General features: G+C 42.3%; 1 protein-coding gene across 3 annotated transcripts in view; it reads right to left on the reverse strand.

The window, feature by feature from the left end:
• Nucleotides 1-20,661, reverse strand: part of npas3 (neuronal PAS domain protein 3) — a 1,239,764-nt gene that overhangs the window by 254,834 nt on the left and 964,269 nt on the right. The gene's annotated exons all lie outside the window — the stretch shown is intronic.

The raw sequence follows: 20,661 nt of genomic DNA on the forward strand, positions 1-20,661 counted from the left end.
GAACTGCAGAGGCCAGGAAACTTGGCTGCCTTAGCTTATGTCCAAGGACAATACTATCTAAACACAATGGTTCCAAACTCCCTGGTTTCAATCCCAGGAGGTTTGTTAAACTCATGCCCGACTATACTGCCCAGCACTGATGTTGCTGAAATTGATGCTTTTCAAAAAGCAAAAAGGAAATTCCTGGAAAAGACGCAAAAGACCCAATTTTCGGGGTGGGGGATGGGGTGCCATCAGCATGAAGAAAGATGATAAATGATTGCTTTTAAACATAAATACATTTTTTGCATCCATTTAAAGAGTTAAAAGAATTTAAGAACTTCTTAAACTGCATTCATCCAGATAGTTTATCAGTTAAATATAGCATATTAGACTCAGGCATAATTTATTAAATTATGGGCATGGTCTAGGGGCAGTGCCAAAGGACAGTGTCAAGGGAGGCAATGCCAAGTGGGCTCTGGCAAGGGAGTAACCTGCTTCCATTATGGATGGGTTCCCCATGTGTGGTTGTGGTGGTGGGAGGTGGGTGGAGAGAAGAGTCTCTCAACTGGCGTTGTAATGGGGGGCAGATACCCTGATGCTTAGGGCTCTCCAATTTCAGAATCCTGGTGTGATGTCGAAGCCTTCCAGATATCCTGGGAGCATGGAGAATAAATTGAGCAGGTCACCTCAATGTTTTCACAGTTCACAGACAAGAATGAAGATTTTGAACAGAAAGCTGCCTGAAATCATCACTACAAGAGTGATCTTCAGGTTCAGTTCAGGTCCCGTCATGAGACTGCCATCCTGGGGGAGAGTCCCGAGGCCAACTGGAAAAGGCCCTGAAACCCTCCTCAAGGTGAAACTGTCCCTCAGAAATAAGGTGGCTCCAAAAAAGCTACCTGGATTTAACTAGGTTGTGATTCAGCCAAAAAAAATGGAAAGAAGCCAAGACCAAGCAGTAGAAATGTGCGGAAGGGTAGAAAGCTGGAGGTGTCCAGAATCCCAAAAGGGTGGGACAACACGCACAGACCTTGGGTAAGAAGGTAAGATTAAACTGGGTGCAGAAGAGCCCTGAGAATCTGAAATGAATTCTTCAAAAATCCCCAAACTGCATATTGATAAGAAAAGTTGTCCAGCAGGGGAAGAAATGGTGAGGGAGATGCCCCACATAGCCAAACAGCCAGCCATTATTAAAAACAAGTGAGCTTGTACCCCTAGTGGAGAAGCAGAAGGTCTGTCTGCAATCTTTTCACTTATAGAAGATGGATACCCAGCTGGTCCCCAGATTTGGCCAGCTATTTTAAAAAGAAGTCCTGGAGGTCTGGCCGTTCAACACATTCTTTTTGAGGGAGACCAGAAGGTCTCTGAACATATCTTCCTTTGGTGAGAAATGTGCCTTACCCAGAGTCAAACAAAGGATGCCTCCACCCTTACTGGGTGGTCAGGCGGTCTGGCTAGCAAATCTATCTTTTCAAAATTAGAGGGAGGCCTGAGGGATTTCCAAATATTCCCAGAGTGTGTGAGGAAACTGTCTCCCCCAGTTGAAAAGCCCCCAGCGTCTGTAGCTGGGGCTGAACCACTATTAAAGGGCAGTAATGTTTCAAAGAACCTGGAATGTGTTAGAATCAGACCCCCCTCCAAATCCAAAGACCCTGGCTAGGAAGCCAGTGATTGATTTCACAAACCATTTCAGGACAACGAAACCATGGAGCCAGAGGGTTCCTAAATTTGGCCAGAAGGAATGAGGGTGATGCCTAACCCAGCTGAAAAGATGCCAGTGAGCACAGCTAGGGCTGCACCTCCGTGTGCTAGAAGACTTGGAACATGTTAAATATGTTAGAGAACCCCCTTCAAACCCAAAGGTCCTGGCTTCAAATCACTTCAGGGCAAAAATAACTGTGGAGCTGAAGTGTTTTGAGATTCACCCAGGGTGATAAGCCACCTGGAGGTACAGCAGGATTTGGCCATTCCCCAGAGGGCAATTGTGCCCCCAAAGACACAGAAGCCTTCTCCTAACTTACGAGCAAAGGGACCCCCAACCAGACTGGACCCCATGCCTATCCCATTAGACTACTGCACTGTAGCCATATACAGTTTGGGTGCAAGAGAGGACTTAAAACAAAGCTCTCTTCCTGTCATTCCAGCCCAGAAAGGCTATTCCAAGGGTTAACTAGCACTAGGAACAGGAATTCTCCCATTGTGCTCACCCCCAAACCTCTAAAAGGACAAAAGGCCCTTTAAAGCATTCCATTCTCGTAACACGGTCTAAACTTCCATTCCTGGTTCCAAGCAACTGAACCCCCATAAGATAGTATCCTCTTTTCTTCCCACCTGTCTGCCCTGTTAAATGCAGCATACCATGCTTCCATTCTTCTCCCTAAATTGTTCCTGCACTTTCCTGGCTCTGAGACCCATGGGCCTTCTTCGTGGGTCCTTTTGCAGTTCCAGCAGCAAGCATTTATGCATTATTAGCACTGATGGAGCTGGTAGCCACTCTGATAGGCAGGTAGCTCCTTAGGATGGGGCTTCCTCCTCAGTAAGCGGCAGCAGTGTCAGTGTCCGGTGGGGGGCCGTGAGCAGGGAAAGTATCAGGAAGGAACTGAAAGAGCAGTTATATTTATTCTGGAGACCAGAAATTGCCATATGTATTTATTTTACTTCTTGCCAGATGAGATTCTAAGTAATCCTTTAAGGGATTGTGGTTTGGGATGTTTTCCACTCTGTTGTATAAAAGGAATCAGTCAGCATCACATTTTACCAAATTGGTATTGAAATCCTAACTATAAAACTCAATCCCAATTGACATAACACGGTGAGGATTTTCTTCTTTTTGGGTAGGATTGCTTAATGCCTGAATTGAGGCCTGCTCAAAAATTATGGAAAGTAGCAATTCAGTCTTATTACCAGCACACTCGTGCTGAAGAACGGGTTAGTAAAGAATCCAAAGTTAGGACCGTGAATTATGTGATCAATTTTTTAAAAAAAATTGGGTGGAACTTTGCAGCCTCGTTCAAGTGAGACTGGAAACTCTCACCCAAGGTCAACAGGCATTTCTGCTGTCCGTACCTCGCAATTCCATGGCAGGCGGGGTAGTAGAATTCCAGCAATTCTTTCTTGGGAAGTGGGCTTTGCTGGCTAATGTCCAGAATTTATTACCCATCCCAAATTGCCTTTGTAAAGGTGGCATTGAGCAACATCATCTGTTTGGCAATGAACAAACTAGAAACTTGCATTATCTTGAGTTTAAAAATATATTGCCATCAATCTTGTAGGGCTATTTCCTGCCTTTGTGGATTAAAAATTCAGGATGAGTATCAGCATACTTTACTAAGATTTGTGTTCCATTTATTATTTTTTGTGAGATAGTCTTAATTTACCCAGCATTGTTGTTGCAAATAAAATACATTTATTGTTTTTACTGGAAATACTACAACTCTTCACTATTCACTGGTAAGGGTATTTTTAAACTTAATGAAATACTGCTTGAGTGAACTTTTATTTGCCAAAGGTAATGCACATGTCTTAATTAAGTCACTGAGTCAGTAACTTCATTGTACAAAATTAAATGTTTGCTAGGTGTCTTAGAAAGCCTTGGGATTTGAACATCACTAAGAGAGCTATTCTATGATAAACTGCCATTATACTTTTATAAAGCAAAATCCATTAAAACAATATATTTTTTAATGCCAAGAATATTTTCCCACTGTACAAAATAATGTAGCATGATTTTGAAGTTCCATGTGTTAGAGATATCCATTTTATGCCATGTATTTACCACAAATTGTGATATGTTAACCACATCTTTCCAAATATTGTCATTTTTGTTCACAATTAGAAATAAATAAAGTATCACGCTTCTTCAATATTTAATTTGAAATTTGAAACTAGCTGGTTTCACAATAAAAGCTCAGCAGGTAGCTAAAACATAACGGAACACTCTGCTATGTTGCAAATCAGTGGCTAAATAGGGCAAAGTCAAGAAAGGCAAAAATAATCTGTGCAGTAACCTATGATTACTGAGGTACTTGCAATGACTGACATCCTGCTACCAGAAATTCTGCATGAATCAGCTAATTCTATGTGAATGAAATTGCCAATGAAATATAGTCTAATGACGTTCCTAGCATCATTTTAATTACTTAATCAACCAGCATGAATAAGGATAATTTTCACCCATACTCTGTTTACAGAGTATTTATATTTCAAGATTATAGATACGCCAAGTTTTCATTAATAAATAAGACTATATGTTATATAATTAGATTGATGAATATGTGAAGTTTTGTTTCTTTAATCACTGAAAAGCTAGCCATTTTTGAATTATGAATGGGACACATTCATCTGACAAAAAAGCAATGTGTGTCTGGATGTAGCTAACGCTGCCACAAAGCCAAATTTTTACTGAGGAAATTATTTTCTTATTAAAGTCAATTTCTTTAATTCCTTTCAACATAATTCCCTCCCTCCATAATTCTTTTGACTATACAATGTTCTATGACCTTGGGTGACATGGTGTCACAGTAGTTAACACTGCTGCCTCATAGTGCCAGGGACCTGGGTTCGATTCCTGGCTTGGGTGACTGTCTGTGCGAAGTCTGCACATTCTCCTTGTGTCTGCATGGGTTTCCTCCCAGTGCTCTGATTTCCTCCCACGCTCCAAAGATGTGTGTGTTAGGTTGATTGGCTGTGGTAAGTTGTCTCTTAGTGTCAGAGAGATTAGTAGGCTAAATATATAGGATTGCGGGGATAGAGCCTGGGTGGGATTGTTCTTGGTGCAGGCTCAATGGGCTGAATGGCCTTCTTCTAGACTGCAGGGACTCTATGAAATAAATGCTACAGAAGGACTGCATTTCACATAATCCAGTAAGTTATTTTTTTACAGCCAAAGTCACGTATTATGGTACAATGAATGTTTGAAATGTCACACAATGATGGCTTCCACTACCACTACCGATTTCCATCAATTTCTGTGAACTTTATTGGTTTGCAGGTAATAGATCAGTTCATATTGTTGATATTACTGTATTGTAATCTTGAGTGCTGATTATTTTACACAGCTATAATTGACAGAAAGAGCAGTATCCTGCTATTATGGACACAGATTGCAGTCCAGACTGAAGGCATGTGCTCTGGAATGTGACTTGAGAAACGTGGCTTGAGGGAGGCATCCAAGGTTAAATGTGGGACTGTTCAGGGAAGTCGCCTGGTAAATGTTGGATGGACTGAGGTCAATGTTATGAGTGAACCTGGAGAGTTTTATTTATGAAGTAGATGCATACTGTGACTGTTATGAAGGGATGGGTTTTGCAGAAGGTGTAAACAGCTCATCTCCCCTCTCCACCAGGAAGGAAAGTTAGCCAGCAGCTGACATACCTGATAGAAGCCAGTCCAGCTGTCAGAACACACTGTGGCCGGTTAAACTGAATAACTGTGGGACTTCCGCCCCTCAGTCAGAGTCCCAGCAGTGCTCAGTAAAGGGCGTGGCTGGGACTACAAGCCGGCCCAGGGAGAGAAAATAGATGCCAGAGCCAGACCTTTTGGCTGGGATGTGATCAGGCAGTCTAGCGCATTAGGGTGGGGGGGAGGGATGGTGTTATGTTGGTTTTGGAGACCTGGTGGGACGGAATGAAGGGGTATACAATTTGGGAGGGTGGGGAGGGAGGGAGGGGGATGAGGAGGGGGGGGGTGGTGTCCCTGCTCCACAAATGGCACTTACAAAGTATGTACCTCCATTCTCCCTGCCTTTTAAACATTTGTTTTTAAAAAAATGACCTGCCGATTCCCACCCACCTGCCCACGCCAACTGCATTAAGGCATGGACAGTGCATAATTTAGGTAAATTAGCTAGTTAACAAACATAATTGATCCTTAATTATTTATATAAAATAGGAGGAGGGCTGCCAATTTTGACATCCACCTTCATATTTTCTGAGCATGTGGATGGGACGGATGATAGTGGGCTAACCAACTGTCATTCTTTACATGCCCCCTTCTGAAAATACACCATGTGGGGAGGGAATAAGTCCAGCCCATAACTGGTCGAATTTTTACCAAAGTGATTTTATTTATTATCGTGGCATTTATTAGTATACAGGGAAAAGCACTGTACAAAGCATACCGTACATAGAGAAGGAAAGAAGAGGGTGCAGAATGTCGTGATGCAGTCATAGCCAAGGTGTAAGGAGAGATCAAAAGTTAAACGGCAGCAGGGAAGGAGCTATTCTTGAGTCAGTTGGTATGTGACTTCAGACTTTTGTATCTTTTTCCCTGACAGAAGAAGGTGGAAGAGAGAATGTCTGGAGTGCGTGGGGTCTTTGATTACGCTGTCTGTTTTTCTGAGGCAGTGGGAAGTGTAGACAGAGTCAATAGATGGGAGGCTGGGCTTCGTTCATGACTCTTTGTAATTTATTGGACAGATCAGAAGCCATAACAACTTGGGATACAACCAGAAACAATGCTTTCTATTGTGCATCTGTAAACATTGGTGAGAATCATAGTGGACGTGTCAAATTTCATTATCCCCTTAAAAGGTAGAGATGTTGGTGGGCTTTCCTAAGTAGTGCTTTGGCCTGGGGGAATCAGGATAGGTTGTTGGTGATTTGAAGCTCTTGACCATTTCCACTTTGTCCCTGTTCATGTAGACAGGGGCATATCCTCCACTACGCTTTCTGAAGTTGATGACGATCTCCTTAATTTAGCTGACATTGAGGGAAAGATTATTGTCGTCACACTATTTTACCAGATTCTCTATCTCTTTCCTATACTCCATCTCGTCATTGTAGTGGATCGGATCTCAAACAGTGGTGTTATCAGCAAAAAATCGAGTTGAAAGGAATTTGGTTACACAGTCATAAGTGTATAAGGATTATATTGGGGACTGAGCACTTAGCCTTGTGGGGCACTGGTGTTGAGGATGGTCATGGATGAGGTGTTGTTGCCAATCCTTACTGATTGCAATTATGGGAAGGTTGAGTCAGAGTATTTTCCAATTTGGCAGACTTCTCTGCTTTAAGAGGGCTCCCCCCTACTATGTTTTCATTTCTAGGAGGTGGAGAAAGGTGAAGATAGGCCTTCACCTCCAGAGTCAGTTCTGAGGCGACCATGGAGGCAGCTGAGTGCTGAAGTTGCCTGACTATAAGGCTTACCCCGGCTTTCTGATACTTCGGCCCAGTTGTATAAAAGACTGTCAGGTGCTCTAGCCCTCATCCTTCACCACTCATCCACCATCTATGCCCCCCTCAAACTTCCTTGCCACCTCTATGCTGCTTATACCCCCATGCCACCTGCATGCCCCCTCAAATCGCAAATTCATGCAACCCATTATAATATGTGTAATCCCTCAATTGGTAAATCTGTTGTAAAAACAAACTTCTATTCACTAATTGGATCAAAGACAGTTATTACTTTTTGTTAATCTCCTAAAATTTACAATCAAAATGTGAACTCATTTCCCTGCTGATAAGTGGCTTTGGGGATTTTGAAACTCAACCAAACATTAGTAATTGGCTCAGCTCTAAAAACAACTTTTGAGAAATGTTAATGATGAAGTTGAACTGAAACTGCAGGAGTAGATGACTATTGTATTTTTTTCTAAGCTATATCAGATGGCCTGACAATCCATGCACTCCAACTTAAAGCTGCAGCCTGATTTTTATTTTCATTCTCAAAGGGCTATGGATTTAAATAATTTCACATCATGGCACTGAAATAGACCTTATCCACCTGCCTTACGTTTGTGGGTTAAGGCCCTTGAAACAATCAAAATGAAATCAGCACAAATTTCAGATGTCCCTGTTGCGTTCAGGTTTTCCAACTGCGTGATCACGTCCTACTCCCTTCCATTCCCTGGCAAAAATAGGATTAGCCTGAAATGAAGACTGTACATCCATCTCTGGGTCCCAGCTCTCATTTTTAAAGCCCTCTGGGGTCAGCCTGACTCTCCGAAAAATCATGGCAAATGTATCTATGAGGTTCTTACAAAATGTTAAAGAAACTGTCCCAATCAAAACACTACACATTGAATTCTCTCATTTAGAGATCATGGTGGGTGCAGGAACATGGTATGTTTGCCATTGTGGTGGCCAGTTGTGCCAAATTTTCCAGCTCTGACCTAGTTAATGATTCATCTGGATTTTTCATGCTGTATACAATGGTGGGGCAGGCCTAGGTGTCACATAGTCCAATGTCATGTTCAGAGGCCATATTTAAAAAGGTGTCCAACAGCACTGATTCACAATGAAAGAAAGAGGATGGACCACCTGAAAATGAAGGTGGATTTCCTGGAACAATCTGAAGTTGGAAGATGGAGCCCTTCAGAACACTGAATCTGGAAGATCCACCTGTAGATGCACCCTGCCCACTGCTGTGGTGGTCCAGGGTCCAGGCAGCCTCCATCCTGAACTCGAGACAGCTCTAGGCTTTGTGCAGGTAATTCCCAGCATCTGCACACCATGTTGTATGAACATGTTTCACGCCAGTGTGTTTTCCTACCGGCACTGCAGAGAATCTGGCGGGGGGCGGGTGGGGGTGGGTGGGTTGCGGCTGGGCCTTCATTTGCACCATAATGTAAATGAGGCTCACATCAGCCTCTGATGGGTTTTCCCACCCATCTTGATAGACATCTTGACAGGCAATAGCAGAACATCTTGCTGTAACTTAATGTGAAACCAATTTCTTGGTCTCCCATCAAACGCGTCCATGAAGGCTTGGGAGAATTGCACCTGATGTTATCAACAGTGAAAAGAGGAAAAAAAACTGCAAAGTCAGGAAATGGGAAATAAAAATGCAAAGCGTTCACAGCAGGACCGTTAACATTTGTAAATAGTAGGAGAGTTCTTAATAAAAATTCTATTCTGGCAAACAAATTGTCCCAGTGACAATTAATAGATGGGGTATATATCCAAATCAAGGTAACGTGATTTGGAGAGGATCTTGGAGATCTTGTCCTGCATGGTGGTCGAGGTTTTAGGGGAGATATGTTGTCAAAGCAGTCTTGGTAAGCTGTTGCAATACATCCTATAGAGTATACGTAGTGGAGTTTGGTTTAATATAGTTTCATAGATTCCAGTGGCAAGTGAATTGCTCAGTCTTGAATGGTGTTAAAGTTTCTCAAGTATTATTGCAGAGTGTGCAGTCATGTGCTCAATGTAGAACAGTGGCAATTGGAAATATTGGAAATTGTTACAGTTTAAGATTGAACATACCATATGGCGAGTCACTTAATTGCAGAATTTATCTTCTTGTACTCCTAATGATGAACGCACAGCTGGAGCAGCCAGGTTTGAGGTGATTTTAGCAAAATATTAAAGTGATTTTGTAATACTAGATGTATGAAAGCTAGGAACACCTGTATGTAATGTACACAAAAAAAACTTCTTCTTTTGGGGTAATCAATATTTTCGCTATTCTACTCTCAGGACTGCCTAGGATACGCACCAGCTGTGGCCAACGTGCTCCCTGGCTTGCATCAATGTTGCTTGCATCCATATAGTAGAAATTCTACAAAGGCAGTCAGGAATAAGCACCTTAAAAATGTCCACCAATCCCATGGAAAGCATTTTGGCGCTAAGCATTATCATCCACAGGATGCAGCTCAGATCAGGACATCAGCAGGGTACAGGAATCCAAAATGCATCATGTATCATTTCACAGCACAATTTACTGTGAAACATGTGTTGTCAATGCATGTGCATCTTACAATTCCTCATTAATCAATATAAAAACATAAAATAAACCAGAAGTGGCAACTATCTCTTTTTTCCTGCTATTAAGTAAATCTGATCTACTGTGACAATGAGCATTATCGCAAGGGCAAGTTGAACTATTAGCAATATTTGCATTACTATAAAGTAATTGAATGGTTTCAATCATTGAGATCTTAACAGTGTTTCAGCAGGTCACCAAATTCCGTTTAAATTGATCTGCTTTGAAACTGCAACACTACGTTCGCAGATTCGGATAATTTCTGAAAGACATTTTCCTGTTATATTTCTGATAAATGACTCATCAAAAGTTCTTTCTAATGTTATCAGATTTCTGATAGGTCACTGGTTGAAAGTGTTTAGTTGGAGATGTCATTTGAGTGTTCTTACGATTATCGAGGAAGCATCACTGACTTGGAGCAGATGTATCAATTGTAATATGACAGTGAACTTGCAGTAAAAGATAGACGTGGCCATTATGACAGACAGAGCTTTCCTCCATTATATTTGTGCTGTGATATGACACTTTATGTATACAGCTGACTCATGCTGTAAATCTAAGCTTTGACCAAGGTTGACAGCTTTATAACTGCAAAATGGAATTAAACCACAACCCTAAAATATGGGCTTCTGTTCAAATGGTAAATATAAGTGAAAGTCACTTTAACATAGCATTAAATGTTCAATTCTTAAATGGCTTCTATTCTAACAAATGTATATTATGGGTGGTATTTTCCCACAAAATAGCAGTGCCAGGTTCTAGATGAAAACCAGCATGTTTCTCCACAAAGAAACAAGGCTGGATTTCTCTCCAGATCTTATGACATTTACCATTTTAAAGTGAGCGAGTTGGGAGGTGGGGAGGCATACTTTGCCATTGTGAAGGGTGGGGCCCAAAGACGGCAACAAGCCATTTTCCACAGCAGTCAGGGCGTCACATTTAAAGGAAGCCTTGATCTCAAGTTAATGTAAAAGACCCCTCTCCTGCCCCTTCACTGGCATTGGGTCTGCACCCCATCCCCACAATCTGGCATCGGGGCATCACCTCCCCCCTTTCCTCCATCCTCACTCTCAAATGAAGCAGTCCCCACCAAGGGGTGCCCTTGGCAGTGCCAACCTGGCTCAGCCAGGATGCCAGGTTGCTATATCCCTGAACTTTCAGGGGCTACAGTGTGCTCCATGCCACTGGGGAGGTCAGTACGACTGGTTTTTGTTTTTAGAAACTGGTAGTGATTCCTGCCAGCTTAATGCCATGAGAGCAAGGCAGGAACATACAGCAAACCTGGCAGAAAGCCATTTTTGAACACTTAAATGTATGTCAATCTGTGGTAATCAGGTCACATCCTCACTGGGCATGAACCTGATATGTCACCGGGGGGAAGATTTCATTCTGCAATCTCCCTGGCACAAATCCCTTTTTGGCTCTCACATGAGATTTGCGTCTGCAGCAAACGGGGCTGGAAAATTGTCCCCATATGCTTTAAAATATTAATACAGAAATACAAGTCAGACTAATTTTGTGTTTGCAGCCACACTGAGCTAGTATCATTTTCTCCTACGTGTTATTTAAGCATCAATTAGGGAAAGCAATTTAAAGGAATGGTAAGAGTATGCTGGATATTCCGGACAAATACATAGACAGTACATAGAACCATCCAAACAACTGATAAATGACACCACAACAAAGCAACAGACGACAGCTTACATTAATTATTTCCGTGGCCATTCAATGTGTGCGCAAATCCCGTTATGGCCACCAACTCTCGTGAGAAAACCATAATGGGATTTGTGTCAGAATGAGATCTTCCTGCCAGTGACATAATCAGGTTCTTGCCCAGCATGAGTGTGAACCTGATTTCCAACAATTTAAATATATTTAAACATGCATAAATGACTTTATGTCATAGCTGCCGAGTTCCCCATATGGGGGCTTCCCATTATGGGGTGGGGCAGCACTCTGATGATGGGGAAGGGGGTCTTTAACTTCAATTTGAGATCGGGGCACCTTTTACAAAAGATATCTGTGGAGTCAGTCTTGCTGGTGCCCCTCAGGAATGACAGTGCAAAATACACCCCCCTGCTTTGTTTTTGGAGAAAGTGTGAGGAGATCTGGAGAGAAAATCTTCCTGTTTATCTGAGGATAGATGTGCTGGTTTTCAGTCAGAAACTGATGCTTTGCCATTTTTTGCAATATTCCACCCAAGAGCTTCTAACCTAATTTATGAATCTTGAAATAAATCCTTTGTCCACAAGAGAAACACAAGCTTTGACAAAATTATAGGAAGTCCCGAGATAAACAAAATCCGGATATGGCCTACTTCTGCTACAGTTGTAAAAGAGCTTGAATAGTCTGGTCCATGTTTTTTGTTTCTTACTTGCTCAACAAAGAATTGCCATCTGTTGTTTCAAAATTGTCACCCAATCAGCAACAACTGCAAATTTCTAAGAATATAACAATAACAGACAGAATATATATCATTCTCACTCCAATATAGTACAACAGTAAAACACTTCAAAGAAATGGCACTGTTTTTACACTTCTAAGCTTGAACATTTTATTACAAATTTTTATTTGGTCTTGAGAAGTTGACAGGTCAATTGAGCTGAATAAGTCTAGTTTATGATGCAGTTGTCAGAACTGGTTAAGGCATAAGTCTGTTCATTCAGCACCCTGAGATGTTCTGGCAGTTTTTTTCTTCCAAGCCAGAACCTTGAGGTTAATTACTTTACCAATTTCAGTAAATGGTATGCCATATTCTCATCTGTCTCCATTAAGACCCTGGTATTCTTCAATTTATGTTGTCTGGGGTCAAGGTAGTGGTAAGTGAGATAATAAACCACAATTCCTCATTTTTGTATTTACTCAAATCCTGCTCATTTAACTTCCTTTCCTGGTTCTCATTTTTAACAGATCCGATAAATAGTTCCCTCTGTCACAAAATCATTGTCCCGATGTATCTCCTTAACAAGTGAAACCCCAATCCCTCTGTTCTTGTTAACTGCTGCCCTATCTTCAATCTCTCTTTTGTTTATAAGTGCCAACAGTGCCTGAACGATCCATGCTACCCCTGCCAAACTCTGCTTAAATCTCTCAAACCTGTTTTCCCCACTTCCCAAATACTAAAGTAACTCAGCCAAAACCATGAATCACATTGTCAGTGATTATGACCACAGTACAATATTCCTTCTTGTCTTCTTTAACTTTTCTGCAGCCTCTGACACATTCAATCACATAATCTTTTTATAATTATTTTAATCATGGCTCTCATCCCCCAAATGCTTCAAATTTAAAATTCTCATTTCATGTATTTTCAATTCCTCTGATGCCCTGTCGCCTCCCTTTCTCTGTGATCTCCTTACAACCTCCCCAGTGTTTCTTTCTATCTGTAGCCTCTTGTGTATTCACCCCTCACCTCACCATAGCACTAGTGCCCTCAGTCCAGATTCCAAATTCCCTACATAAATGACTGCTCTTCCAACATACTCTTCTTTTTTGAGACCATCTTATAAACTTACTTACTTGATCCAGCTTTTTACCATTCCAGCTAATCTACCAACCTGTTTTTAATTTAATAATTTAATTAAGTAGTTATATTTGTATTTTGCATTAAGAGTTTTTTTAATATATGCCTTGATTATTATTATTGTGTTTAAAATGTAAAGTTTATTTCTTAGTGTCACAAGTAGGCTTACTGCAATTAAGTTACTGTGAAAACGCCCTAGTTACTACATTCAAGCATGGTCTTGTCTTCAGGGAATCAAGGGTTATGGCGAAAGGGCAAGAAGGTAGATATGAGAAACGTCGTCAGATCAGTCATAACCCAATTGAATGGTGAAAGAAGTTGAGAGTCTGAATCTTGTTTCTATTTCTTATGGTCTTATTGGGTTGCAATGCAAGTACGCTCATAGTACTTTAGAAGAACACTGCTTATAATTCTAATGGATAGTATAATCTTTTATAGTAGTAAAGAATCTCCAACTGCATTTCTCATTCTTGTCTTGGGCATGAACACAGACAGTGATTTTTAACATACTCTCTTCCACTCTGAAGTTCTATCTACTGTAGCACTGACTCAGAAAGCAGCAACAGTTTCAGGTGATTCCTGCAATCTTAACCAATGAGAAAGGAAGCTGACAGACGATTATGGGATCCAGTAGCTGGAGTTATGGTCTATCTGGTGCCATGTCTAAAATATGAGAGATGGGTACTTTAAGCCTGAAATTCCTGGACATCTGTTCCATCAGTGCAAGTGCAGTGCAACAGAACCTCCATCTTCTCTAAGCCGGCAGTTTTCTCCCGAATCTTGGGAAAGAGGTCTTCCGTAGGTTTGACATGAGGTGTTTGCAAGAGTGCCTGAGTTTTGACCCCATACTGAACTGCCAATGGAATGGCAGAGTAGTACCAGGCTCTCAATTGGTGTGAGTTCCATTGAGGCTCAAGAAGAACGCAAAGGAAAACCTTCCCCAGATATATCTTTTTGACTCAGGGAGAATATCTGCCTGTGGGCCAGCCATACCCTGTACTACTGGCTGCAAGCAAAAAACCCCACTACATTTTAATAACAACCAGCAGTTCTGGCTGCTGTCTGCTGTTGATCTGTGCTGGTGTTTTGGTGCCATTGATACTAGTGTAATCTGAGCATGGTCAACTCTAAATTTATACAGTTAAATCAGTGGATTTAAGTGGAATAAATGCGGCCTTCTTTTTTGGTCTACCACTCAACAATCTTTCTGTTTTTTATTTTCTGCTTTGCTGATTTTTGTATTTGTGTACTGAGTTCTGAAATTTTTAAAGTTTTTTCTATGCTGTCTGTTTATTTCATTCAGGTCTTTGATTGTATCCTCTGAATTATTCATTTCTTATATCTGCTAACAGATTTTCTTACCTACTCTTGTTGTTGCTGTTTCCCTCTTTAGTCCTGCCAGATCTATGTATTTTCTTCTCTCAATGATCTAATTGCATTCTTCTCTTGAACCATTAAGTTATCACCAGAAGGGCTGATCAGGTCATTGAGGGACAAGGAACAGCAATTACTTTGTTATGGTCCAGGAAAATTCTGCAATCATGAAACACAGAAAGATTGTGCGATGGAATTTTACCTTGGACCACCAACAGAAAACTCGCTATAGCAGATTGGCTAGCTGTTGATTGCAATGCAGAGGAATATCTGACAGCTCGTATAATGGGCAGCCAATTCACTACTCTTTGTTTTCTGCTTTGTGCAAAAGGCTTCAATCTATCTCTGCGTGTTCAGAGTGGCCCTAAAAATATTATAAGGAAAAGTCCAAGTCTCAAAAGACAGAAAAATTGCAAAGCCAAGGCTGGTAAGAGAGAGGAAAGGGTCAGAGGATGAGTGAAAACCCCTGATGGAATCTGACAATAGACGACCAGAGAGATAAGGGCAGGTTAGAGAATCAATAGTTTTGTGATGGAGTGGCTATGATAGCAATGGTTGACAGAATTCCAAGACGGCTTTTTAGTGAATTATGATCAGCTCTTTAAAGAACAAATGCTTCAGAGAGGAAATGTGGAAATATTTAGACTGCACATTAAAGTAATTAGAGCATTGAACAGCAATAATGTGATCAACTTTTCCAAGCAATCAGAAATGCTGCACAATTGAAGATTAAGCCAAGTAGATGTTTGTCTTTGATGGAGCTCAGCCTGAATATCTAAAAATGATTAAAAACTTAGCCAGAAGTACATGCAATTATCTGCTGTCATTCCAATTCCATATTTATTCACAACAATGTAACTTTACCCTTGGCCAGAGAGCTAGTCTAATTGAAGAGAATGTGCGGATAAAAGAAATGCAATATAAATGGAATTCACAAGGACAAACAAGAGGTTTCCTTTGCCCATGTCTGAAGCAGGCAGTAGTTCACTTTCATATGCAAATAAGGGGCCTAACACATACTTTTAGTTTCTGCTGCAATTTCATTTTGCCAGCCGGCGCATGTGCTGATGGCTCCTGAGAAAAATCAATGCTGAATGCTAGGTTAATAAAACAGTTAAGGACTTAGTATAATGTTAATCTGAGACCTTCCTCCCAACTTTGTCTCCTGCATCCCTTTGACTTATTCCTGGGTGGCAGGTCTGTCATATGAGGAAAGATGAAGTTGTTTAGGATTAAATGCATTGCAATTTAGAAGAGTGAGAGACAATCTCATAGAAACTTATAAAATTCTAACAGGGATAGACAGGGTGGATTCAGAAAGAATGTTCCCAACGTTGGGAGAGTCCAGAGAGTCATAGTTTAAAGAACTGAGGTGAGGAGAAATTTCTTCGCCCAGAGGGTGGTGAATGTGTGCAATTAACTACCACAGAATGTAGTTGAAGCCAAAACTTTGTCTGATTTCAAGAAGAAACTAGATATACCTCTTGGGGGTAAAGGGATCCGGGGGTCTGGGAGGAAGATAGAATCAGTATATTGAATTTAACAATCAGCCATGATCAAAATGAATGGCAGCACAGGCTCGAAGGGCCAAATGGCCTACTCCTGTTTCTCATTTTGATGTTTCACTACACAGACACCCAAGATGAGAACTGAACCTGGCACTGTGAGGCAGCAATGCTAATCACTGTGCTACCCATAAAAGGAGAACATTTGTGTGGTCATTGGCAAGTACGGGAATAGAACCCACAACATGTGAAGAGACTTTCTAAAAAGTTTTCCTTGTAGAGTGCTGAGTGAGTGGAAGTGGTGAATTTCCATGGGTATTCTTCTACCTTTCTGCTGTAACTTCATTTACCCCAATTTTTCAGGAGTTTAGTAGTTGTTCTACTGAACTTACAGCAGATGAGTGGGAGAAACTCCACAGAAATTCATTTTTAGAAATAATACATAAGAACTTTCGTTAAAGTTTTCTCAATCACTTGTTAAGATCAGACGGTAAGTCCTGAAAAAGCTTCAAAGGATCCCAGTGTTTTCATTCATCTATGCAAATTAGTCTGGGTCAGACTAGCTCTAGCAGCAACTTTGAATTTTTGGCACATGTACAGTCCAACAGAACTAATGGAACAATGCCCTTTATCTCCAGGTCTCTGGAGTCTAGTCATGAAGCGAACACTCAAAGGACGCTGATGAGATGCAGAAATATGTCAAATCTCCAGAGAAGTAAAATTAATATAATCCACTGAAAGTGTGGGTATTGGGTTATTTTGAATTACTCTTTTATTCTGGCATACATTCTTTGATTTAGTGGACAAATCTACTGTCACATTACCAGCAATGGAGAGAATAATTATCTGCCACCTGCCAGTCTGAAAATTGAGGCTGGGTGTGAAAAGGCCATAAGTTTTTGTTAATTGCCTACCTACAGACCTCAATAAGAGCAGGCTTTCTTTCTGAGACATTGCCCACCCCGCCATAAAATCAAATCCAAGTTGGCATGGTGAGATCCCAGATGGAATCCCATGTATGCAATTTCTCACTACCTCCAACCTTCTGTCTCAAAACCCACCAGGGTAGGGGTGGATGGAGGAAAGTGTAAGATTCAGGCCAGTAATTCACCATTTGGGAAATATATGAGATGAGCCTTGAAATGGGTAGTGTTCCTGCCTCAAACAGGCAATCGGCTACTCATAATTTTCACCAAATGCTGGAGTTGCAGGCTGCTCAAAAGTTGATGCGTTGCCCGCAATTTCCCCAAAAGGCGATTGAGGGTCATAATGGTGAGAAAACCGGAGTGATCTGCTCCGGTCTGTCTGGTGCAGACCATACGTTAATTGTCCCACATGTCGTCTTTTTTTGGGAGATTGTCAAGTTGCGTGTCAGTCCTGGGAGGAGTGCGACCTAAACGCACTGGTGAGCCTGGCTGCAAAGGGTTCACAGTGTACTGGGAGACCCCTTCTCTCCCCTCATAAACATGAACCATCCCAACCATTGGTGGTGTGTTTTCCCACTCTCTACCCAAAATGGATCACTGGCATTGGGGCCCTCCTGCCCAATAGGTCCCCAATATGCCCCTTCTCATGTCCCACGCTTTCACGACCCCTCGCCTGTACAAAGCCATTTCCTCCTCCCCCAACCCCCACCCACCATATCCCCCACTTACTTTGCACTGCCCGTGTCTCCAAACTATCTGTGTGGAGTTTGCACATTCCCCTCGTGTCTGTGTGGGTTTCCTCCAGGTGCTCCGGTTTCCTCCCACAGTCCAAAGATGCTAAATTTTCCCTCAGTATACCCGGAGGGTGAAACCGGAGTCTGGTAACTAGGGGATTTTCACAGTAACTGCACTGCAGTGTTAATGTAAACCTACTTGTGACAAATAAACTTTTTTAAAAACTTTACTTTAGGTGGCCATTGTCAGTGTGCCAAGTGGGCACTGCCATATGAGCAGTGCCTTACCATGTCCCTGACTACCCAGGAGTTTCAATGGCCTTCAAGCACTACACCCCCATCTCCCCCACCCCCTGGTCTGGCCATTAGGCCTCGTCTTCATTAGTGGTAAGAAGTCTCACAACGCCAGGTTAAAGTCCAATGGGTTTATTTGGTAGTAAAAGGTGGCAGTAGCAATTCTCACCAGACGGCACCAAAAGGGCAGAAGGTCCTGGGAGCTGGAACTATCCAATGTTGAATGGGCTCAGCATATTTCAGTGTTACCTTAAATATGCTGATCGGTCTTATATCCTTTCTGGGTGCAATCAGTTTTGCACCAGTAGAAAGAGACTAGATGATTGTAAGCCATTTGGTGCCAGGCCTGAAACCCATTTTTAGGTGCAATCAATGCCAGGCATGGGGAAGCCAGAAAATCACCCTGTTGTTTCTCTTTCATTCCCAACTGGCACGTTTCTTGTTTTAATCCAACCACAATTTGCCAATCTTTCTTCCTCCAACCTTCCATTTATGAGGTTCCACCTCCTAGGCAACAAAATATTTCCTCTTACACGAATCTCCAATTGCATTTCCATCCACAGCAACTCTCGCCACTGGCTGTATTTCTCCTCCCACGATGGCTACCTGTCCCGTGCCTCAGATCTGAATTCCCCTTCCTCAAAATTCTCCCCCTTTTCATTCTCACTCTCCTTTTCCCTCCCACTGTTTTCTCTCTTCACATCTATCTCCACACCCTGTCTTTCTCCCCATTTTGACTCTTTTGACCCTCACCATCTAACCCTGCTCGGACTGAAAAATTCAAGTAGGTCTTTCCTGGTGTGCAATGTTTGACTGATTGTCCATAAAAAAAATGAGGGCTTCCAAAATTCTTGTGGTATTGCACCTCCAGTAGGCATTGTGATAATAATATTATGCCACCTAATGTTATAGGACTGCCAATCATTTACGCTCTAGCCCTTTATGCCAATTCAAACAGTTGTATTTAATGGTTACCACAGGATGGCACTGTAGCCATGTATTTCCTTTAGAATAGCAGACATCTTGGTAGGATAAATAAAGACAAGTCCATTGCCCTCAAATGGGAACACACAGAACCTGCCTTTTAGTGTAAATCCGCCTCCAGTTTTTGCTAAATATTATGGGTTTTGCCAGTTTCTTCAATTTGACAGTAGCATTGTTGCTGCTGCCACTAACATAAAGTTACATCGAACCAACAGGGCAGAAGCAAGCCCTTTTTCCCCAGCTGGTCTGTGCTGTTGTCCATGCTTCACAAAAGCCTCCGCCCACCATTCCAATCCTATCTGCTTTTCTTTCTATTCCTTTCTCCTTTGTGTACTCATCTTGCTCCTTCTCACATGCATCTACACCAGTCACCTCCACGTGGTAGCAAGTTCCTCATTCTACCCACTCTGGGTAAATTTGTTTCTCTTGAATATTTGGGGGAATATATGAGTGACAATGGAGATCTTGTGGCTCAGTGGATAGGGATCCTGCCTTTGAGCCAGAAGCTCTGGGTTCAAGTCCCACCCAGGATTTGGTAGCCAAGGAAGATGCACTCATAACGCAGCCAAACAGATTGCGTGTCAACCTGCACATTCTTTCAACACACTGTGAAGAGCAGGAGAGACTCCTGGTCTGCCATACTTGATGTGGAGTGGCACTTTGCAAGCTATAAGCCTCTGGCGACAGACTAGTGACCTGTTCCAGGAATAACTGGATGATGAAAGTCTGCCAAGGTGCGGGAAGAGGATTGGATTAGCGACTATTTTATTTTTATGGTCCTTAGCTTTAGACTCTTCAAAAGTAGGAGCATCCAATCTATGGGCCTGATTTTACCATTGCATCACGCCCATTTTCGGGCACGAAAATGTGGTAAAGTCGGGTGTGAGGCCATTAACGCAATCCATACCTGTGTCGGCACAGATTGCCACTTTAACAAAACCAGTGAACGGTGGCAATTCATTTCATGTCCAAAACAAGCTCAACGGCGATTTAAATGCATTTGCATGTATTTAAATTGAATAAATGAACTGCCAGCCCAATTTTATCAGCATTTCCCCCTTTACCACTGCGTTCGCCAATTCGGAACCGCGCAGTACTGGACCTGCTAAATAAAAATGAATCAGGCGCTCCAGCTTCTGAAGAGCGCGTTCAGTGTTTCCAACGGCTCTCTGACTCAGATCGTTGGTGGAGGGGAAGGAGAGAGGAGGGTCAGATCATTCTCTGGTTGGCAGGGAAGGAAAGTGAGGCCAGATCGTTTGGCGCAGGGGGGGTGGGGAGGGGAGGAAGAGGAGGGTCAAATGTATCTCTGGCCGGGTGAGGTGAGGGGGAGGAAGAGGGCCGATTGTTGTCTGGTGATGGGGAAGGGAAGGGCTGATTGTTGTCTGGGGGGAGAGACGAAGAGACATCTAGATGTTCCTCTTGAGGTGGGGGGAGGTGATTGAGGCTAGACCATTCTCTTGGGGGAGAGAGGGGGGGTGGAAGGGAGGCCAGATCATTCTCTGGGAGGGGAGAGGGAAGAGGGAGGTGGAGAAGATGTATCTTGGAGTGGTTGGGAGGGGGGGATGCAGCAGGCCCGATCGCTCACTGGTGGGGGGCAGCAGATGGTTCTTTCACAGTGGGGGGTGCCAGATGGATCT

The sequence above is a fragment of the Carcharhinus amblyrhynchos genome, chromosome 14, assembly GCF_965287045.1.
Source record: "Carcharhinus amblyrhynchos chromosome 14, sCarAmb.v2.hapA, whole genome shotgun sequence".
NCBI lineage: Eukaryota > Metazoa > Chordata > Chondrichthyes > Carcharhiniformes > Carcharhinidae > Carcharhinus > Carcharhinus amblyrhynchos.